Below are 24716 nucleotides of genomic sequence, written 5' to 3'. Positions count from 1 at the left end.
AAGCTCCGTGCCCGAAATGATGTAACCAAGAAATGGAATAGAAGGAACCTCAAAAGTACATTTGGAAATCTTGCCATAAAGATGATTCTCTCGCAATCGAAGAAGTATCTCTTTGACTTGTATTCTGTGCTCTGTGAGATTTTTAGAAAATATCAGAATGTCATCCAAATATACCACTACACTTAGGTATAGCATATCCCGAAAGACTTCGTTAATGAATCCCTGGAAGACGGCAGGAGCGTTGCTGAGGCCAAACGGCATTACCAGATACTCGTAATGCCCGTCCCTGGTATTGAAGGCCGTCTTCCATTCATCCCCCTGTCGGATACGTATCAAATTATAAGCTCCCCTTAAATCAAGCTTGGTGAAAACTCGGGCTCTGCGAACTCTATCAAAAAGCTCCGTAATGAGCGGCAAAGGATACTTATTCTTAATGCTGACATCATTTAGACCACGATAGTCAATACATGGTCTCAGCCCTCCGTCCTTCTTCTTCACAAAAAAGAAACCCGCCCCCGCCGGGGAAGTAGAGGGGCGGATGAATCCTTTCTGTAGATTAGACTTGATATAGTCCGACATAGCTTGGGTCTCGGGCAATGATAAGGGATAAGTGCGACCCGAGGTGGCATTTTCCCCGGAATGAGCTCAATGGGGCAATCCCAGGGTCTATGCGGTGGTAGCTGATCGGCCGCTTGCTCCGAGAAGACGTCAGAAAACTCCCGATAGGCCTCCGGAATGAGCCCTTCATCTGACTTGGAAGATACATGGAGCGGATAGACTGGGGTGAGACAATTTGAATGACAAAAAGAACTCCAAGATGTTATTTGTGTCGAGCTCCAGTCGACGTGAGGGTTGTGAAGTTTAGGCCAAGGAAGGCCAAGAACCAGATCGTGGGGCATCTCCCGAATCACTAGGAACTCTAGGTGTTCTTGATGCAGAGCTCCCACTTGCAGTTTGATTGGTACTGTACAACTTGAAATCAGACCGTTAGAAATTTGGGTACCATTGATAGCAGTCAACGTAATAGGTCATTCGACTGACCGTAGCTGACAACCCAGATCCTGGGCACAGGAAAGGGAAATAAAATTCCCTGCAGCCCCTGAGTCCAGCAGAGCCTTAACGGGTTTGACTATTGACTCGGAGAACAGAGACACAGAGAGTAAACAGTCCACTGGCGGAGAAGGTTTAGAACAAACTCCTAGCTCGACTCCTCCGGAACAAGCTATGACTGCCCGTTTCCCGGGCGAGACTTGCAAAACTTGAGAAAGTGATCCGCGGCTCCACAGTAGAGGCAGAGTCTACCCTCACGACGACGCTGACGTTCTTCTGGGGACAGCCGGGATCGATTAATCTGCATGGGTTCATCAGGACTTGGAATAATCGTTTGCTTAGACGGAAAAGATCGGACCCTTGATCGATCTCACCGACTACGTTCGCCACCTCGTTCCTGCATGCGAAGATCCACCTTTACACAGAGCGAGATCAACTGTTCTAAAGAGTCCGTCAAATCTCTAGTGACCAACTCATCCTTTAGACGATCGGAGAGCCCGTTCCAAAAGGCAGCCCGAAGGGCATCATTATTCCAGGCAGTTCTGAGGCTATGGTCTGAAAATTAATCACATACTGTCCCACTGAATGAGAGCCTTGTCGAACACGAAGCAAGTCTGCAGAGGCAGCGGTCGTCCTGCCGGGCTCATCAAAGGTCCTCCGGAATGACGTAATGAAATTGGTGTAACTAGAAACCAATGGATCAGATCGCTTCCATAACGGAGACACCCAATCCAACGCTGAACCGTCGAGCAAAGAAATAATGTATGCCACCTTGGACCGATCAGTAGGGAAGTTATGTGAAAGCAGTTCAAAATGTACCTCGCACTGATTGAAAAAACCACGGCAATTCTTTGGATTCCCATTATAGCGAGAAGGAGTAGGGAGCTGAAGGCGTGACCTGGTTCCAGAGGAGGATGGAATATTACTAGAGACAACCACTGGAGCGGGTACTGGAGCTGGCGCCGGTACTACTGAAGCCAGAGAAGTCTGAATTTGATCCAGCCGGCCAGATAATTCCTGGAGATAATGCATTACCTGGCCCTGTGCTGCTTCCTGACTTTGTACTCGAGAAATCAAGTCCTGGATGGTACTTGCCTCTGGGCTCCGATCCCCCGGGTCCATGAGGCCTGAGTATACTGTCACTGACCTAGGTTGGGGGTGTTGTGAACTCGGGGGTTCTCCCGATGGTATGGGAGAGGAACCACAGTTGGGTCGGAACAGGGATGGCTTGATATAGGTCTTCCTCATACAGGACTGACAGTAAAGCTTGGTGAAAATATTAAAGGACTTTATTGCAGGAAGAGAGCAACACAATGTCACATAACAGAGAAGGAGCAGATGGAGAAATGTCCAGGAAGTACTTGTGAGTGATGGTAAAAGATACTGGTGACTAACGAACTTGATAGCGGTGGTTAAAAGACACTGATGATTTGAAGAACTTGAGAGCGGTGGTTAAGACTCTGATAATTTGAAGAACTTGGGAGCGGTGGTTAAAGACACTGATGATTTGAAGAACTTGAGAGCAGTGATTAAAGACACTGATGACCTGAAGAACTTGAGAGCGGTGGTTAAAGACACTGATGATTTGAAGAACTTGAGAGCGGTGGTTAAAGACACTGATGACCTGAAGAACTTGAGAGCGGTGGTTAAAGACACTGATGATTTGAAGAACTTGAGAACGGTGGTTAAAGACACTGATGACCTGAAGAACTTGAGAGCGGTGGTTAAAGACACTGATGATTTGAAGAACTTGAGAACGGTGGTTAAAGACACTGATGACCTGAAGAACTTGAGAGCAGTGGTTAAAGACACTGAGGACTTGTATAACTTGAGAGCGAGGGTTAAAGACACTGAGGACTTGTATAACTTGAGAGCGAGGGTTAAAGACACTGAGGACTTGTATAACTTGTGAGCGACGTTTAACCTGCAGCCCACGCTGACTCCAAGAAGCACTGGTGACTAAAGCGCAGTGGAACCCAGCAGCGGCTGGGAAAGCTGAAAGCTGTGCAACAACTGACACCTGGAAATGCAGGAGACACTGGGGTATGCTGCAGAGAGATCCGCCGAGGACAGAAGCACTGGCATCCACTTCAGGGGAAAAGACGATACTCAGGCGCCGAGGCGCTGCCCGGCAACTGCCTTTGAATCTCCCGCCTCCGCTGGATTGGCGGAACAGTCTGATGACGTCACCTGCTCCCCGCCCACGTGATGCCGGGTGTCATGGCGGCGCCCCTGCCCCAGGGAACCTCCGGGAGCCGCGCCAGCCAGGCGCCGGAGTCCGTGGACCACCGAAGGCGGAGGCCGCAACACGGACCAGCAGGCACGCAGGGGTAAGCGCTGTGAACACAGTGATTCAAAAAAGTTTGGAAACCACTGCTATAGGATCAAAATTACCCACAAATTCTATGATTTAAGCTGTTTTTGAGGGTTTTTTGAAAAAAAAACCCACCCAAATCCAAAACCCACCCGAATCTGACAATAAAATTTCAGGGAGGTTTTGCCAAAATGCGTCCGAATCCAAAACACGGCCGCGGAACCGAATCCAAAACCAAAACACAAAACCCGAAAAATTACCGGTGCACATCTCTAGTATTCAGGAATCTTTGCTAATTCTCTAAAAAGACGTGCATCCCATGATTCACATTCAGCCCTTTGGGGGCAAGTGAATCCAATCTCAGTATCCATTCTGCCTCTCGTTGTAATAATTTAGCATATCTGTCGCCCCATCTAGGTAGAGGGCACATGATCTATGATACGATAACGTAGAGACAACAAGTCGTGTTTTGCCTCTACGAAATGTCTCGCCACTGGTTGAGTACTGGTGCCAGAATTGATTGCTGTCCGAATGGCCATACAGTGTTGTGCCAATTTTTCTCGGAATGTTACTTCCCTCTTCCTTATATAGATCTTAGAGCATGGACAAGTAATCGTATAATCTAAAAAACGGCTCGTACAAGTTAAGCGATGTTGTATGTTAAACGTAACTCCCATATAGGCCCAGTTTGTAAAACCCACAGGTATTACAATTTTAACACTTGATACAGCCATTCATTGGTTTACTCAAGAACGTCTTGCCCATTTGTGATATATCGTTGCGTACCAAGTAATCTTTAAGGTTTTTACCCATACGATAACAGGTCATCAATGATTTATTTTGGAGAGCCCCCAATTCTTTATCTGTAGTAATCATAGGCCACAGAGCTCTGGCTTCCTTGTTAATATGAGAGCTCATGTGTGTATATTTATTACACCAGATATGACGATTCACTTTTTTGTCTCTATTATTAGTTTTAATCAGTTGATCAACGGGGACTGCCAAAGCTTTTGTTTTAGCTTTTAATAGGTCCTCCTCCTTGTAGATATTAAAGCAAAAATTATGGTGCGCTATCAACAGCGGCTGGTAAGGGGGTGGTAAGTTCCCCTAAGTAGTAATAGACAGAAAAAAGAAAATTACCAGCGCTGGCTGATCAATACTTCAAGAATTAGTTATGTGAAATTCCGAAAAGCTTGTAAAGAATAAAACACATTTATTAATAGCACATATTAAAATATATGGGTTTAAAAATCTGTAGTATAATATGCCACATAAAAGCCTGTATAGGTTATCATTGGTGATGATTCCACAATGCTGGCTAGGGAGCACTCAGAGCAGACTAGTGTCACTGGGATATCATCAATAATTGGTTATTGAGCATAAATCCGATACTTTGCAATAATGAAGGTTACCAGTGATCCAAGTGCAGATACCGTCCACCTTGTAAATAACCAGAAGGATAAAGTTGTCCTTGGCAGATGATGGTGTGTCCAAATGGGTGGATGCTGCAGTGGAAAAACTTAAAATCTTTGCCCAGGAGTGACCAATAATGCCAGCAGTGGTAGTTGGTAGCAAGACAGGCAGGGTAGTAAGACAGGCAGGGAGCTCAACGCGTTTCGCTGGTTGGTATGATCCAGCTTCCTCAGGAGCAAGAGGAAGCTGGATCATACCAACCAGCGAAACGCGTTGAGCTCCCTGCCTGTCTTGCTACCAACTACCACTGCTGGCATTATTGGTCACTCCAAGATCTTGAAAAATTTAAATAGAGGGCTGGGCTATCTGGGGGATATATAAATAGCCAGTCATTTTAACTCTGTGCACTTCTGTTTGCTTTGTGACTAGAGAAGTTTGGTTTATACCTGCTGCTTGTTCCACATTGCTAGCTACCGTGCACTGCTTTGTTCTGCTTGCATTACAAAGTGTTTCTATACTGCTGTGTGTGTGTAGAGATGGATTCTACTTGCTTTCAGGCTCTCATGTGCTTCTCTGTGCTGAAGATGAGGGGAGACAGGGAGAGGGCCCAGCAAAGGCGGAAAGAGAGATCTTGCTGGACGAAGGAGTGGCTGCTTAAGTGGCCTACTCATTCTTACATGCCCCGCCTGGATGAGATCAGGGACAACAACCCGGATGACTACCGCAACTTCCTGCGCATGGATGATGACACCTTCCAGGAGTTGCTGCATCTGGTGACCCCCCTCATACAGAAGCGGGATACCAAGTGGCGGTTTCCTATCCCTTATGAGGAGAGGCTTGTGGCTACCCTGCGGTTCCTTGCTACTGGACAGTTGTTTGAGGAGCAAAAGTTTGGGACCCGTATCGCTGCGCAGGCTGTGGGACACATTATACCTGAAACCTGCAAGGCTATTATCAAGGTGCTTCAGTACAAGTACTGCAAGGTAAGAAAATTACACAACACATTGCTTGTGGTGTAACAAAATGTTTTATTTTGCAAACTGAACTTGGCAGAAAAAATATGTGCTTTTTATTTCAAGACCTACCTTTATTAAATATGTGGCCAACATGGTTAAACTTTAGCAAACAGTATAAATTTTCATAATGCAGCACATCTGCATCATAACATTTATGAAATAATAAAAAAAAAGCTATATATAGCGACAAATGTGGTGCATTCAGATACTACACCATTGAGTGGCACCACAGCCAGGGGCACAATGCACACATGCAACTTGGGGTATGAAGATGGGTCCCCAGTACCATCAACCTGCACCAAGTTGCATGTGTGCATTGTGCCCCTGGTAGCGGTGCAACTCAACATTGTAGTATCAGAATGCACCATATCTGTTGCTATATATAGCGAGGGCAGCATTACATATTTGAAACGTAAAAAAATGCCATATATATATATATATATATATATATATATATATATATATATATATATATATCTCTATATCAAAATATAACTATTTTTATAAATATGCAGCCAACATGGCTGAACTTTTTCAAACAGGATCTTTATAGTAGCATCTGGTGCAGTATGAGATATGGTGGTAGTGGCACATGATTTCAGACTCTACCGTGAGGAAGAGTGCCGGTGGGTGACTGAACAAACAGAAGAGAGAGACTGCCTTTAACCGCCTAGTGGAGTAGTCAAAGCACAAGTACATTCTGATACTATGTGTTGAGTTGCACCGCAGCCAGGGGCACAATGCACACATACAGCTTGTGGTAGGAAGATGGGTCCCCGGTTCCTGGCTGTGGTGCCACTCAACGCCGTAGTATCAGAATGCACCACATCTGCTGCAATATAGAAGTGCATTAATACATTTGTGAACCAAAAATATAATTGTATATATATATATATATATATATACAAACATAAGTATTTTAGTAATATGCGGCCAACATGGCTGAACTTTTTCTTCAAATTAAAATATTGAATATAAATATGGTGCAGTATGATATACAGTGTTTTTTGAGTGACAGCACTTTCAGGGGCACAATGCACACATGCAGGTAGGCCCGGCTTCAGGCTTCCCGGCACCTTCAACCTGACCCAAGCTGCATGTGTGCATTGTCCACCTGAAAGCGCTGCCACTAAAATGACGTATATCATAGTGCACCAGAACTATCGCAATATATACCAGGGCTGCAGCAATTTTATATATACCAACAGATGTTGTGCATTCTGATACTACGGAGTAGAGTGTCACAGGTGCCAGGGGCGCAATGCACACATGCAGCTAGGGGCAGGAAGATGGGTCCCAGGTACCATTAACCTGTCCCTAGCAGTATGTGTGTATTGTCCACCTGAAAGCATTGACACTCACCGTAGTATCAGAATGCACCATATCTGTTGGTATGTATAACAAGGGCAGCAGTGAATGAGAATCACCCTACATTTGAAAGAGGCTTGGAAGGGTAGATGGGGTGAGGAGGAGATTGGATAGTGGGGAAGGGTGGGTGGATGGGGGTGGGGGTTGACGATAACGGGAAGGGTGGCTGGTTTGAGGAGGAGGGATTTAAGGAGGATGGACAGTGGAGGAAGGGTAGGTGGATGGGGTCTGCGGTCGCAGATAACCGGAATGGTAACTGGGATGCGGAAGAGGATGGGTACTGGAGGAAGAGTAGGTGGGTGTGAATTGAAGGTCAATGGGAGATGAGGAGCAGGTGCTTGAGGTTCTGGCCCATGAACGTTCCACTCTGGTGTCAGTTGTCCTGTGAGTGTTTTGTACAAAACCTGTGACACCAGGCGCTGGCACTCTACTTGCTGTTGCTTGGAAACCTTACGCATAGTTTTGCTAACATGTGACGCAAAGTCATCAAATTCATCAGGTTTCCAGAGCAGCTGTAAACGGGCCTCCAATTGTAGCGGGTCTTCAACAAATTTGGTTTTCTGTTGCTTCTTCCTGGTACCCTGTAGCTGTGGAGATTTTGGTTCCTTTGGTGATGTGTTGTTGAGGTCAGGGGTACGGCTAAGGTCTTCAGGTGTCTGTAGGGTAAAAAAAACATATTTAGTAAATATTCAAACATTTTTTTTTCTTTTACAGTTCCCTACAAGCATGGAAGAATGGCAAGCTATTGCAGAGGACTTTGACAGGCGATGGAATTTCCCTAAACTGTGGTGGTGCGATAGACGGAAAACATGTGCGCATCACCAAACCCACCAACAGCGGGTCAAACTACTTCAATTATAAAAGCTACTTTAGCATTGTTCTCATAGCGGTGGTCAATGCAAACTATGAATTTATTTTCCTGGATGTTGGGAAAAATGGTCGTTGCTCAGATAGTGGATCCTTGAAAAATACACGTTTCTATGATAGGCTCACCACCAACTCCATTCATCTGCCACCTGTTGAGCAAACAAAGAATGGCCTGGGATTTGTGTTCGTGGCAGATGAGGCCTTCGCACTGCACGAAAATATAATGAAGCCCTACCTGCAAAGAATCCTGAACCACGATAGGCGTATCTTCAACTACCACCTTTCTAGGGCCCGTCGGGTTGTTGAGAATGCATTTGGCATTCTCAGCAACCGGTTGAGGTTCTTCCACCGACCCATCAACATGAGGCAGGACAAAATTGACTGTGTAGTAACAGCATGCTGTATACTGCACAACATGCTCTGATGCAAGGCCACGAGGCAAATGCCTTTGCTCCCAGCAGGACCGGAAGACCCCAACCAGCCACTGGTGAAAGTGCCAATTTCCTCGGTGGGACCACATGCAGTAACCTTACGCGGCACTGCAAGGGCAAAAGAGGTCCGTGAAAAATATAATGCCTTTTTCAATGGGGAAGGAGCTGTGGCATGGCAGGAGGAATACATTAGGTAAAAACAATTTAAAAGCAACTTACCCCTTCGGCCTCCACCACATCCAGACTTCCCTCCTCGGACTCTGGTCCTCATTCCAAGTTGATCGCTCGCTAGCTACTTTTAGCCGCCGAGCAAACGCATAGTCGCCGCCCACAGGTGAGTGTATTTTAGCATAGCAGGAGTGCGAACGCCTGTGCAGCAGAGCGGCTGCAAACACATTTTGTGCAGAACAAGACCAGCCCTGTAGTTACTTATTCTGTGCAATGATTTCTGCGACGAATGACATGGTAATGATGTCAGATACCCGCCCAGCAAATTTTTCCAATCACTCCCAGAAAATGGTCAATTTACATCCAGAAACTCCCACTTCCTGTCAATCTCTCTGCGTCTGCCAGTGCGACTGAAAGCGTTGCTAGAACCTGTGTAAAACCACGATGCTCATTGTACCCGTACGTCATGTGCGCGCATTGCGGGGCATACGCATGCACAGTTTTGCCGTTTTTTTAAATGATCGCTACACAGCGAACAATGGCAGCTAGCGATCAACTCGGAATGAGGTCCTCTGCCATCACCACTAGGAACACCTTAGTTGACTGTTTCTCCAGGAGGAAGTTTAATTCTTGGTAGTACCATAGCTGTGGCACATACACCTTGTCTGCACCAGCCCCTGACCTCTTGGAATCCTCCACCTTGCGGTTCTCTTTTACAATTTTTGGCAATTTTCTTCCGGACCCAGGCGACCAAGGCCGCAAAGAAGGTGGGCTTGGAATACTCCACCAGGCAGTTATAAGCAGCCTCCCTCTTCTTTTTGTTGCTGTAGTCTGGTGAGGACGTCAGCCACAGATACTCCTCCTCACGGTACAGGCTGATAAAGCCCAATAGGAAATCGCAGCTCTCATAGAACATCTGCAGAATGCAAAAAAAGGAAAATGAAAAAACATGAAAAAAGTTCCATTATTCTGGTTAAATAACGTTTGTTTTCTAGTATTATTCTGTTTAAATAAAGTTTGTTTTCTAGTATTATTCTGGTTAAAATAGGATTTTAATTACCTACCGGTAAATCTTTTTCTCATAGTCCATAGAGGATACTAGGGTCCACATTAGTACTATGGGGTATAGACAGGTCCACTAGGAGTCATGGGCACTTTAAGAAATTAATAGTGTGGGCTGGCTCCTCCTTCTATGCCCCTCCTACCAGACTCAGTCTAGAAACTGTGCCCGAGGAGACGGACATACTTCGAGAGAAAGATTTAACTGAATAGTGGTGAGATTCGAACCAGCACACACAAACAAGAGGAAAGCCATGCTAACCCAACTTGAATCGGAACAGCAACGGCTGAACCAACAACAATACTTAACCAAATAACAGTGCAGAAAAAAAACGAAGCACCGGGCGGGCACCCAGTATCCTCTACGGACTACGAGAAAAGGATTTACCAGTAGTTAATTACAATCCTATTTTCTCTTACATCCTAGAGGATACTGGGGTCCACATTAGTACCATGGGGATATACCAAAGCTCCCAAACCGGGTGGGAGAGTGCTGACGTTCCTGCAGAACAGATTTACCAAACTGAAGGTCCTCAGCAGCCAAAGTATCGAACTTGTAGAACTTAGCAAACATGTTCGAACCAGACTAAGTAGCTGCTCGGCAGAGCTGTAAAGCCAAGACACCCCAGGCAGCCACCCAGGAAGAACCCACCGACCTAGTAGAGTGGGCCTGTACCGATATTGGAACCGGTAAACCTGCCATAGAATAGGCATGCTGGATAGTAAACCTAATCCAGCGAGAAATAGACTGCTTTGAAGCAGGACACTCAATCTTATTGGGATTCTAGAGCAAAAACAGTGAGTCAGACTTACTGTAACAAGCCGTCCGTTGTACATAAATTTTCAAAGCCCTCACAACATCCAAGGACTTTGAAGAAGCAGAGGTGTCAGTAAGCACCAGGACCACAATAGGTTGGTTGATATAAAAAGCAGACACCACCTTCGGAAGAAACTGCTGACGAGTTCTGAGTTCAGCACGATCCTCATGAAAAATCAAGTAGGGGCTCTTGTGAGACAATGCCCCCAGTTCCGACACTTACGTGGCTGAGGCCAGGGCCAACTGTCTTCCATGTAAGAAACTTAACGCCCTCTGCCTGTAAGAGCTCAAACCAATCCGCCTGGACAAAGTGCAACACAACATTGAGATCCCAAGGGGCTGTAGGAGGCACAAAGGGCAGTTGAATATGTAGAACACCTTTCAAAAAGGTCTGAACCTCCGGAATAGATGACAGTTGTTTCTGGAAGAAAATGGACAAGGCCGAAATCTGAACTTTTAAGGAGCTCAGACGTAGGTCTACATCCACTCCAGCCTGCAGAAAAAGAAGAAAATGCCCCAGCTTAAATTCTGCCGCAGGAATTTTTCTGGTCTCAGACCAAGAGACGTACTTCTTCAAGATACAGTGGTAATGCTTAGACATTACCCCCTTTCTGGCTTGGATCAAAGTACCACCTCAGCATAATAAATATACCATATCATTCCTGTATATTGTTAGAATAGAAATATGATTCCTGCTATATTTAGTATAGAGCTCAAAAAGAAGGAGGGGGCCCAGGAACATGTATGCATTTATATTATTATCGGGTGAGAGATAGCAATATCTGTATCAAAATATATGCGACACGACTATTGATGAACTGCGATAATAAACAAGGTGGCAAAGACATAGGAAATCTTAAATAACTAAGCTTACGCTGGTGGATGACTCCGATTACTGAGTAAGTTTATTAATATATACAGAGACGGGGGCACAGTGACAGCGTAATCCCCTTCACTGAAAGTACCGTACAGGACACTTCCTGATTGACACAGCAATGCCGCGATTGGGCAGCGGCATCACGTGGGTCCGAGGACTAAGCCGCATTGGCCGGTGGCTATTTGTGACGCATTAGATCCCGATGAGATAATGACAGGCTCGCAGATCCACGTGACTCTAAACAGGCTGCTGATTGGACTACACAGATCTGTTTTATTTCCGTTCTCGGGAGACACTCGTGTTGCTCCCTGACGAAGCTGCCATAGCGCAGTGAAACACGTGTGTTGGGCCTAGCGTGTCCACGTGTGTGTGTGTGTATATACAAATGTAAAAGAATATATATTATTGTTAAAAGCTGAATCCACTTTTGAGAGAGGCTTGGCTACACAATATGGTTGAATGGATGAGAGGGCATACAGTGACCATTATATACTATATGTTAATAGTGTCAGTGGATAGTGGAGAGATCATTGGTGCTGTATACATCCACTGATATAGGAAGAAAGAACACTCATATGAGCCTATTTACACCATACTTATCTAGCAGAGCCTGACTAGACCTTATGTAATGATTATCCAGCAGAGCCTGACTAGACTCTAGGTTAATTATCAGGAAAGAAATGAGTGTATTGTGTATGCCATAATAATTTTGGATAGAACATATATACTATTAAACAATTAAACACTACCACTGATAGCTGAAATGTGCTGCATATGTTAGAATATACTGGAATAATACCAGCTATCTAAGTATTTGTGAAAGTTACAATATTTGCATCACAGGATAGTTATAGACCAATAACATTCAGTGAGCTGTGAGCAGCTTCATGCTCTAGTGGAATGTTATACAATGTAACAAGCACAATTGGCAATATATGAGAGCCAGGAAACAGCAGCATATCTCACAGGCATACTGAACTCAGCATATTGTAACAATCTCACTGGCAACATCTATAAGCCAGCTAGCAGCTGAAGTATAGTAACAACTGCATAAGGAAACAGCAGCATATCTCACAGGCATATTGAACTCAGCATATTGTAACAATCTCACTGGCAACATCTATAAGCCAGCTAGCAGCTGAAGTATAGTAACAACTGCATAAGCAACCAGTGAGACAGCACAGTCAAATATATATGCTACAATAGAGTCAACATACACGAGGCTGAAGTTAGCTTCTTATTCGGCAAGCTTCTTATTCACTTCTTATTCGGCTCCAGCTTCTTATTCACTACTTATTCGGCTCCAGCTTCTTATTCAGAAATTATTATATTAAAATAAATTAAATAAGGATAGATCACTAAGTTAACCTTGCATAAACTTCAAATAGTGTCCCTTACACCAATTTACATGACATTTTGCAATAAACAAAAATGATTTAGGCATGAAAATGGTGGTAAAGCGGGCACAGACACCAGATTTCATCATTTTGAATAAGAAGCTGTAGCTGTGCAAGGGTTAAACAGCGTTGGTCAAAAGATTTGACACTTGAACCTCACACAGGGTGGTCACTTACATATCACCCACTTGCAGTTTGTCTTGACCAACAAGCATTTGGGCATGAAAATGGTGGTAAAGCGGGCACAGACACCAGATTTCATCATTTTGAATAAGAAGCTGTAGTTGTGCAAGGGTTAAACAGCGTTGGTCAAAAGATTTGACACTTGAACCTCACACAGGGTGGTCACTTACATATCACCCACTTGCAGTTTGTCTTGACCAACAAGCATTTGGGCATGAAAATGGTGGCAAGGCGGGCACAGACACCAGATTTCATCATTTTGAATAAGAAGCTGTAGCTGTACAAGGGTTAAACAGCGTTGGTCAAAAGATTTGACACTTAAACTTCACACAGGGTGGTCACTTACATATCACCCACTTGCAGTTTGTCTTGACCAACAAGCATTTGGGCATGAAAATGGTGGTAAAGCGGGCACAGACACCAGATTTCATCATTTTGAATAAGAAGCTGTAGTTGTGCAAGGGTTAAACAGCGTTGGTCAAAAGATTTGACACTTGAAACTCACACAGGGTGGTCACTTACATATCACCCACTTGCAGTTTGTCTTGACCAACAAGCATTTGGGCATGAAAATGGTGGTAAAGCGGGCACAGACACCAGATTTCATCATTTTGAATAAGAAGCTGTAGCTGTGCAAGGGTTAAACAGCGTTGGTCAAAAGATTTGATACTTGAAACTCACACAGGGTGGTCACTTACATATCACGCACTTGCAATTTGCCTTGACCAACAAGCATTTGGGCATGAAAATGGTGGCAAGGCGGGCACAGACACCAGATTTCATCATTTTGAATAAGAAGCTGTAGCTGTGCAAGGGTTAAACAGCGTTGGTCAAAAGATTTGACACTTGAAACTCACACAGGGTGGTCACTTACATATCACCCACTTGCAATTTGCCTTTACCAACAAGCATTTGGGCATGAAAATGGTGGTAAAGCGGGCACAGATACCAGATTTCATCATTTTGAATAAGAAGCTGTAGCTGTGCAAGGGTGAAACAGCGTTGGTCAACAGATTTGACACTGGAAACTCACACAGGGTGGTCACTTACATATCACCCACTTGCAATTTGCCTTGACCAACAAGCATTTGGGCATGAAAATGGTGGTAAAGCGGGCACAGACACCAGATTTCATCATTTTGAATAAGAAGCTGTAGCTGTGCAAGGGTTAAACAGCGTTGGTCAAAAGATTTGACACTTGAACCTCACACAGGGTGGTCACTTACATATCACCCACTTGCAGTTTGTCTTGACCAACAAGCATTTGGGCATGAAGATGGTGGTAAAGCGGGCACAGACACCAGATTTCATCATTTTGAATAAGAAGCTGTAGTTGTGCAAAGGTTAAACAGCGTTGGTCAAAAGATTTGACACTTGAAACTCACACAGGGTGGTCACTTACATATCACCCACTTGCAGTTTGTCTTGACCAACAAGCATTTGGGCATGAAAATGGTGGTAAAGCGGGCACAGACACCAGATTTCATCATTTTGAATAAGAAGCTGTAGCTGTGCAAGGGTTAAACAGCGTTGGTCAAAAGATTTGACACTTAAACCTCACACAGGGTGGTCACTTACATATCACCCACTTGCAGTTTGTCTTGACCAACAAGCATTTGGGCATGAAAATGGTGGTAAAGCGGGCACAGACACCAGATTTCATCATTTTGAATAAGAAGCTGTAGCTGTGCAAGGGTTAAACAGCGTTGGTCAAAAGATTTGACACTTGAACCTCACACAGGGTGGTCACTTACATATCACCCACTTGCAGTTTGTCTTGACCAACAAGCATTTGGGCACGAAAATGGTGGTAAAGCGGGCACAGACACCAGATTTCATAATTTTGAATAAGAAGCTGTAGTTGTGCAAGGGTTAAACAGCGTTGGTCAAAAGATTTGACACTTGAAACTCACACAGGGTGGTCACTTACATATCACCCACTTGCAGTTTGTCTTGACCAACAAGCATTTGAGCATGAAAATGGTGGTAAAGCGGGCACAGACACCAGATTTCATCATTTTGAATAAGAAGCTGTAGCTGTGCAAGGGTTAAACAGCGTTGGTCAAAAGATTTGATACTTGAAACTCACACAGGGTGGTCACTTACATATCACCCACTTGCAATTTGCCTTGACCAACAAGCATTTGGGCATGAAAATGGTGGCAAGGCGGGCACAGACACCAGATTTCATTATTTTGAATAAGAAGCTGTAGCTGTGCAAGGGTTAAACAGCGTTGGTCAACAGATTTGACACTTGAAACTCACACAGGGTGGTCACTTACATATCACCCACTTGCAATTTGCCTTGACCAACAAGCATTTGGGCATGAAAATTGTGGTAAAGCGGGCACAGACACCAGATTTCATCATTTTGAATAAGAAGCTGTAGTTGTGCAAGGGTTAAACAGCGTTGGTCAAAAGATTTGACACTTGAACCTCACACAGCGTGGTCACTTACATATCACCCACTTGCAGTTTGTCGTGACCAACAAGCATTTGGGCATGAAAATGGTGGTAAAGCGGGCACAGACACCAGATTTCATCATTTTGAATAAGAAGCTGTAGCTGTGCAAGGGTTAAACAGCGTTGGTCAAAAGATTTGACACTTTAACCTCACACAGGGTGGTCACTTACATATCACCCACTTGCAGTTTGTCTTGACCAACAAGCATTTGGGCATGAAAATGGTGGTAAAGCGGGCACAGACACCAGATTTCATCATTTTGAATAAGAAGCTGTAGCTGTGCAAGGGTTAAACAGCGTTGGTCAAAAGATTTGACACTTGAACCTCACACAGGGTGGTCACTTACATATCACCCACTTGCAGTTTGTCTTGACCAACAAGCATTTGGGCATGAAAATGGTGGTAAAGCAGGCACAGACACCAGATTTCATCATTTTGAATAAGAAGCTGTAGTTGTGCAAGGGTTAAACAGCGTTGGTCAAAAGATTTGACACTTGAAACTCACACAGGGTGGTCACTTACATATCACCCACTTGCAGTTTGTCTTGACCAACAAGCATTTGGGCATGAAAATGGTGGTAAAGCGGGCACAGACACCAGATTTCATCATTTTGAATAAGAAGCTGTAGCTGTGCAAGGGTTAAACAGCGTTGGTCAAAAGATTTGACACTTGAAACTCACAATGGGTGGTCAGTTACATATCACCCACTTGCAGTTTGTCTTGACCAACAAGCATTTGGGCATGAAAATGGTGGTAAAGTGGGCACAGACACCAGATTTCATCATTTTGAATAAGAAGCTGTAGCTGTGCAAGGGTTAAACAGCGTTGGTCAAAAGATTTGACACTTGAACCTCACACAGGGTGGTCACTTACATATCACCCACTTGCAGTTTGTCTTGACCAACAAGCATTTGGGCATGAAAATGGTGGTAAAGCGGGCACAGACACCAGATTTCATCATTTTGAATAAGAAGCTGTAGCTGTGCAAGGGTTAAACAGCGTTGGTCAAAAGATTTGACACTTAAACCTCACACAGGGTGGTCACTTACATATCACCCACTTGCAGTTTGTCTTGACTAACAAGCATTTGGGCATGAAAATTGTGGTAAAGCGGGCACAGACACCAGATTTCATCATTTTGAATAAGAAGCTGTAGCTGTGCAAGGGTTAAACAGCGTTGGTCAAAAGATTTGACACTTGAACCTCACACAGGGTGGTCACTTACATATCACCCACTTGCAGTTTGTCTTGACCAACAAGCATTTGGGCATGAAAATGGTGGTAAAGCGGGCACAGACACCAGATTTCATCATTTTGAATACGAAGCTGTAGTTGTGCAAGGGTTAAACAGCGTTGGTCAAAAGATTTGACACTTGAAACTCACACAGGGTGGTCACTTACATATCACCCACTTGCAGTTTGTCTTGACCAACAAGCATTTGGGCATGAAAATGGTGGTAAAGCGGGCACAGACACCAGATTTCATCATTTTGAATAAGAAGCTGTAGCTGTGCAAGGGTTAAACAGCGTTGGTCAAAAGATTTGATACTTGAAACTCACACAGGGTGGTCACTTACATATCACCCACTTGCAATTTGCCTTGACCAACAAGCATTTGGGCATGAAAATGGTGGCAAGGCGGGCACAGACACCAGATTTCATTATTTTGAAAAAGAAGCTGTAGCTGTGCAAGGGTTAAACAGCGTTGGTCAACAGATTTGACACTTGAAACTCACACAGGGTGGTCACTTACATATCACCCACTTGCAATTTGCCTTGACCAACAAGCATTTGGGCATGAAAATGGTGGTAAAGCGGGCACAGACACCAGATTTCATCATTTTGAATAAGAAGCTGTAGTTGTGCAAGGGTTAAACAGCATTGGTCAAAAGATTTGACACTTGAACCTCACACAGCGTGGTCACTTACATATCACCCACTTGCAGTTTGTCGTGACCAACAAGCATTTGGGCATGAAAATGGTGGTAAAGCGGGCACAGACACCAGATTTCATCATTTTGAATAAGAAGCTGTAGCTGTGCAAGGGTTAAACAGCGTTGGTCAAAAGATTTGACACTTGAACCTCACACAGGGTGGTCACTTACATATCACCCACTTGCAGTTTGTCTTGACCAACAAGCATTTGGGCATGAAAATGGTGGTAAAGCGGGCACAGACACCAGATTTCATCATTTTGAATAAGAAGCTGTAGTTGTGCAAGGGTTAAACAGCGTTGGTCAAAAGATTTGACACTTGAAACTCACACAGGGTGGTCACTTACATATCACCCACTTGCATTTTGTCTTGACCAACAAGCATTTGGGCATGAAAATGGTGGTAAAGCGGGCACAGACACCAGATTTCATCATTTTGAATAAGAAGCTGTAGCTGTGCAAGGGTTAAACAGCGTTGGTCAAAAGATTTGATACTTGAAACTCACACAGGGTGGTCACTTACATATCACCCACTTGCAATTTGCCTTGACCAACAAGCATTTGGGCATGAAAATGGTGGCAAGGCGGGCACAGACACCAGATTTCATTATTTTGAATAAGAAGCTGTAGCTGTGCAAGGGTTAAACAGCGTTGATCAACAGATTTGACACTTGAAACTCACACAGGGTGGTCACTTACATATCACCCACTTGCAATTTGCCTTGACCAACAAGCATTTGGGCATGAAAATGGTGGTAAAGCGGGCACAGACACCAGATTTCATCATTTTGAATAAGAAGCTGTAGTTGTGCAAGGGTTAAACAGCATTGGTCAAAAGATTTGACACTTGAACCTCACACAGCGTGGTCACTTACATATCACCCACTTGCAGTTTGTCGTGACCAACAAGCATTTGGGCATGAAAATGGTGGTAAAGCGGGCACAGACACCAGATTTCATCATTTTGAATAAGAAGCTGTAGCTGTGCAAGGGTTAAACAGCGTTGGTCAAAAGATTTGACACTTTAACCTCACACAGGGTGGTCACTTACATATCACCCACTTGCAGTTTGTCTTGACCAACAAGCATTTGGGCATGAAAATGGTGGTAAAGCGGGCACAGACACCAGATTTCATCATTTTGAATAAGAAGCTGTAGCTGTGCAAGGGTTAAACAGCGTTGGTCAAAAGATTTGACACTTGAACCTCACACAGGGTGGTCACTTACATATCACCCACTTGCAGTTTGTCTTGACCAACAAGCATTTGGGCATGAAAATGGTGGTAAAGCGGGCACAGACACCAGATTTCATCATTTTGAATAAGAAGCTGTAGTTGTGCAAGGGTTAAACAGCGTTGGTCAAAAGATTTGACACTTGAAACTCACACAGGGTGGTCACTTACATATCAACCACTTGCAGTTTGTCTTGACCAACAAGCATTTGGGCATGAAAATGGTGGTAAAGCGGGCACAGACACCAGATTTCATCATTTTGAATAAGAAGCTGTAGTTGTGCAAGGGTTAAACAGCGTTGGTCAAAAGATTTGACACTTGAAACTCACACAGGGTGGTCACTTACATAGCACCCACTTGCAGTTTGTCTTGACCAACAAGCATTTGGGCATGAAAATGGTGGTAAAGCGGGCACAGACACCAGATTTCATCATTTTGAATAAGAAGCTGTAGCTGTGCAAGGGTTAAACAGCGTTGGTCAAAAGATTTGACACTTGAAACTCACACAGGGTGGTCACTTACATATCACCCACTTGCAGTTTGTCTTGACCAACAAGCATTTGGGCATGAAAATGGTGGTAAAGCGGGCACAGACACCAGATTTCATCATTTTGAATAAGAAGCTGTAGCTATGCAAGGGTTAAACAGCGTTGGTCAAAAGATTTGACACTTGAAACTCACAGAGGGTGGTCACTTACATATCACCCACTTGCAATTTGCCTTGACCAACAAGCATTTGGGCATGAAAATAGTGGTAAAGCGGGCACAGATACCAGATTTCATCATTTTGAATAAGAAGCTGTAGCTGTGCAAGGGTTAAACAGCGTTGGTCAACAGATTTGACACTTGAAACTCACACAGGGTGGTCACTTACATATCACCCACTTGCAATTTGCCTTGACTAACAAGCATTTGGGCATGAAAATGGTGGTAAAGCGGGCACAGACACCAGATTTCATCATTTTGAATAAGAAGCTGTAGCTGTGCAAGGGTTAAACAGCGTTGGTCAAAAGATTTGACACTTAAACCTCACACAGGGTGGTCACTTACATATCACCCACTTGCAGTTTGTCTTGACCAACAAGCATTTGGGCATGAAAATGGTGGTAAAGCGGGCACAGACACCAGATTTCATCATTTTGAATAAGAAGCTGTAGTTGTGCAAGGGTTAAACAGCGTTGGTCAAAAGATTTGACACTTGAAACTCACACAGGGTGGTCACTTACATATCACCCACTTGCAGTTTGTCTTGACCAACAAGCATTTGGGCATGAAAATGGTGGTAAAGCGGGCACAGACACCAGATTTCATCATTTTGAATAAGAAGCTGTAGCTGTGCAAGGGTTAAACAGCGTTGGTCAAAAGATTTGATACTTGAAACTCACACAGGGTGGTCACTTACATATCACGCACTTGCAATTTGCCTTGACCAATAAGCATTTGGGCATGAAAATGGTGGCAAGGCGGGCACAGACACCAGATTTCATCATTTTGAATAAGAAGCTGTAGCTATGCAAGGGTTAAACAGCGTTGGTCAAAAGATTTGACACTTGAAACTCACACAGGGTGGTCACTTACATATCACCCACTTGCAATTTGCCTTGACCAACAAGCATTTGGGCATGAAAATAGTGGTAAAGCGGGCACAGATACCAGATTTCATCATTTTGAATAAGAAGCTGTAGCTGTGCAAGGGTTAAACAGCGTTGGTCAACAGATTTGACACTTGAAACTCACACAGGGTGGTCACTTACATATCACCCACTTGCAATTTGCCTTGACCAACAAGCATTTGGGCATGAAAATGGTGGTAAAGCGGGCACAGACACCAGATTTCATCATTTTGAATAAGAAGCTGTAGCTGTGCAAGGGTTAAACAGCGTTGGTCAAAAGATTTGATACTTGAACCTCACACAGGGTGGTCACTTACATATCACCCACTTGCAGTTTGTCTTGACCAACAAGCATTTGGGCATGAAAATGGTGGTAAAGCGGGCACAGACACCAGATTTCATCATTTTGAATAAGAAGCTGTAGCTGTGCAAGGGTTAAACAGCTTTGGTCAAAACATTTGACACTTGAAACTCACAGAGGGTGGTCACTTACATATCACCCACTTGCAGTTTGTCTTGACCAACAAGCATTTGGGCATGAAAATGGTGGTAAAGCGGGCACAGACACCAGATTTCATCATTTTGAATAAGAAGCTGTAGTTGTGCAAGGGTTAAACAGCGTTGGTCAAAAGATTTGACACTTGAAACTCACACAGGGTGGTCACTTACATATCACCCACTTGCAGTTTGTCTTGACCAACAAGCATTTGGGCATGAAAATGGTGGTAAAGCGGGCACAGACACCAGATTTCATCATTTTGAATAAGAAGCTGTAGCTGTGCAAGGGTTAAACAGCGTTCGTCAAAAGATTTGACACTTGAAACTCACACAGGGTGGTCACTTACATATCACCCACTTGCAATTTGCCTTGACCAACAAGCATTTGGGCATGAAAATGGTGGCAAGGCGGGCACAGGCACCAGATTTCATCATTTTGAATAAGAAGCTATAGCTGTGCAAGGGTTAAACAGCGTTGGTCAAAAGATTTGATACTTGAAAATCACACAGGGTGGTCACTTACATATCACCCACTTGCAATTTGCCTTGACCAACAAGCATTTGGGCATGAAAATGGTGGTAAAGCGGGCACAGACACCAGATTTCATCATTTTGAATAAGAAGCTGTAGTTGTGCAAGGGTTAAACAGCGTTGGTCAACAGATTTGACACTTGAAACTCACACAGGGTGGTCACTTACATATCACCCACTTGCAGTTTGTCTTGACCAACAAGCATTTGGGCATGAAAATGGTGGTAAAGCAGGCACAGACACCAGATTTCATCATTTTGCATAAGAAGCTGTATCTGTGCAAGGGTTAAACAGCGTTGGTAAAAAGATTTGACACTTGAAACTCACACAGGGTGGTCACTTACATATCACCCACTTGCAGTTTGTCTTGACCAACAAGCATTTGGGCATGAAAATGGTGGTAAAGCGGGCACAGACACCAGATTTCATCATTTTGAATAAGAAGCTGTAGTTGTGCAAGGGTTAAACAGCGTTGGTCAAAAGATTTGACACTTGAAACTCACACAGGGTGGTCACTTACATATCACCCACTTGCAGTTTGTTTTGACCAACAAGCTTTTGGGCATGAAAATGGTGGTAAAGCAGGCACAGACACCAGATTTCATCATTTTGAATAAGAAGCTGTAGCTGTGCAAGGGTTAAACAGCATTGGTCAAAAGATTTGACACTTGAACCTCACACAGGGTGGTCACTTACATATCACCCACTTGCAGTTTGTCTTGACCAACAAGCATTTGGGCATGAAAATGGTGGTAAAGCGGGCACAGACACCAGATTTCATCATTTTGAATAAGAAGCTGTAGCTGTGCAAGGGTTAAACAGCGTTGGTCAAAAGATTTGACACTTGAAACTCACACAGGGTGGTCACTTACATATCGCCCACTTGCAGTTTGTCTTGACCAACAAGCATTTGGGCATGAAAATGGTGGTAAAGCGGGCACAGACACCAGATTTCATCATTTTGAATAAGAAGCTGTAGTTGTGCAAGGGTTAAACAGCGTTGGTCAAAAGATTTGACACTTGAAACTCACACAGGGTGGTCACTTACATATCACCCACTTGCAGTTTGTCTTGACCAACAAGCATTTGGGCATGAAAATGGTGGTAAAGCAGGCACAGACACCAGATTTCATCATTTTGCATAAGAAGCTGTATCTGTGCAAGGGTTAAACAGCGTTGGTAAAAAGATTTGACACTTGAAACTCACACAGGGTGGTCACTTACATATCACCCACTTGCAGTTTGTCTTGACCAACAAGCATTTGGGCATGAAAATGGTGGTAAAGCGGGCACAGACACCAGATTTCATCATTTTGAATAAGAAGCTGTAGCTGTGCAAGGGTTAAACAGCGTTCGTCAAAAGATTTGACACTTGAAACTCACACATGGTGGTTACTTACATATCACCCACTTGCAGTTTGTCTTGACCAACAAGCATTTGGGCATGAAAATGGTGGTAAAGCGCGCACAGACACCAGATTTCATCATTTTGAATAAGAAGCTGAAGCTGTGCAAGGGTTAAACAGCATTGGTCAAAAGATTTGATACTTGAAACTCACACAGGGTGGTCACTTACATATCACCCACTTGCAATTTGCCTTGACCAACAAGCATTTGGGCATGAAAATGGTGGCAAGGCGGGCACAGGCACCAGATTTCATCATTTTGAATAAGAAGCTATAGCTGTGCAAGGGTTAAACAGCGTTGGTCAAAAGATTTGATACTTGAAAATCACACAGGGTGGTCACTTACATATCACCCACTTGCAATTTGCCTTGACCAACAAGCATTTGGGCATGAAAATGGTGGTAAAGCGGGCACAGACACCAGATTTCATCATTTTGAATAAGAAGCTGTAGTTGTGCAAGGGTTAAACAGCGTTGGTCAACAGATTTGACACTTGAAACTCACACAGGGTGGTCACTTACATATCACCCACTTGCAGTTTGTCTTGACCAACAAGCATTTGGGCATGAAAATGGTGGTAAAGCAGGCACAGACACCAGATTTCATCATTTTGCATAAGAAGCTGTATCTGTGCAAGGGTTAAACAGCGTTGGTAAAAAGATTTGACACTTGAAACTCACACAGGGTGGTCACTTACATATCACCCACTTGCAGTTTGTCTTGACCAACAAGCATTTGGGCATGAAAATGGTGGTAAAGCGGGCACAGACACCAGATTTCATCATTTTGAATAAGAAGCTGTAGTTGTGCAAGGGTTAAACAGCGTTGGTCAAAAGATTTGACACTTGAAACTCACACAGGGTGGTCACTTACATATCACCCACTTGCAGTTTGTCTTGACCAACAAGCATTTGGGCATGAAAATGGTGGTAAAGCAGGCACAGACACCAGATTTCATCATTTTGAATAAGAAGCTGTAGCTGTGCAAGGGTTAAACAGCATTGGTCAAAAGATTTGACACTTGAACCTCACACAGGGTGGTCACTTACATATCACCCACTTGCAGTTTGTCTTGACCAAGAAGCATTTGGGCATGAAAATGGTGGTAAAGCGGGCACAGACACCAGATTTCATCATTTTGAATAAGAAGCTGTAGCTGTGCAAGGGTTAAACAGCGTTGGTCAAAAGATTTGACACTTGAAACTCACACAGGGTGGTCACTTACATATCGCCCACTTGCAGTTTGTCTTGACCAACAAGCATTTGGGCATGAAAATGGTGGTAAAGCGGGCACAGACACCAGATTTCATCATTTTGAATAAGAAGCTGTAGTTGTGCAAGGGTTAAACAGCGTTGGTCAAAAGATTTGACACTTGAAACTCACACAGGGTGGTTACTTACATATCACCCACTTGCAGTTTGTCTTGACCAACAAGCATTTGGGCATGAAAATGGTGGTAAAGCAGGCACAGACACCAGATTTCATCATTTTGCATAAGAAGCTGTATCTGTGCAAGGGTTAAACAGCGTTGGTAAAAAGATTTGACACTTGAAACTCACACAGGGTGGTCACTTACATATCACCCACTTGCAGTTTGTCTTGACCAACAAGCATTTGGGCATGAAAATGGTGGTAAAGCGGGCACAGACACCAGATTTCATCATTTTGAATAAGAAGCTGTAGCTGTGCAAGGGTTAAACAGCGTTGGTCAAAAGATTTGACACTTGAAACTCACACAGGGTGGTCACTTACATATCACCCACTTGCAATTTGCCTTGACCAACAAGCATTTGGGCATGAAAATAGTGTTAAAGCGGGCACAGATACCAGATTTCATCATTTTGAATAAGAAGCTGTAGCTGTGCAAGGGTTAAACAGCGTTGGTCAAAAGATTTGACACTTGAAACTCACACAGAGTGGTCACTTACATATCACCCACTTGCAATTTGCCTTGACCAACAAGCATTTGATGAAGCCGCCGAGCTACTGAAGGCGGGGAAACGCACCTGTACGTCTCCAAAACACACGGGATACAGCTTTCAAATACCACATCCGCTGGCCAGCGTGATGCAGA

At 44.0% G+C, this 24716-nt stretch overlaps 2 long non-coding RNA genes across 2 annotated transcripts in view; one reads left to right on the top strand and one right to left on the bottom strand.

Moving 5' to 3' along the window:
* The window catches only part of LOC134966218 (uncharacterized), a 33913-nt gene extending 22546 nt beyond the window's left edge, over positions 1–11367 (top strand). The window contains exon 2 of the long non-coding RNA XR_010188606.1: positions 7876–11367. This is a non-coding gene — a long non-coding RNA (uncharacterized LOC134966218). The remainder of the gene's footprint in view (positions 1–7875) is intronic.
* Positions 5796–24716, bottom strand: part of LOC134966217 (uncharacterized) — a 37877-nt gene continuing 18956 nt past the window's right edge. Inside the window, exons 2-3 of the long non-coding RNA XR_010188605.1 lie at positions 8679–9543; positions 5796–7817 (exon numbers count right to left, since the gene is read on the bottom strand). This is a non-coding gene — a long non-coding RNA (uncharacterized LOC134966217). The remainder of the gene's footprint in view (positions 7818–8678; positions 9544–24716) is intronic.

Source organism: Pseudophryne corroboree, chromosome 10 (assembly GCF_028390025.1).
Source record: "Pseudophryne corroboree isolate aPseCor3 chromosome 10, aPseCor3.hap2, whole genome shotgun sequence".
Classification (NCBI taxonomy): domain Eukaryota; kingdom Metazoa; phylum Chordata; class Amphibia; order Anura; family Myobatrachidae; genus Pseudophryne; species Pseudophryne corroboree.
This window is presented reverse-complemented; position numbering and strand designations above follow the sequence as displayed.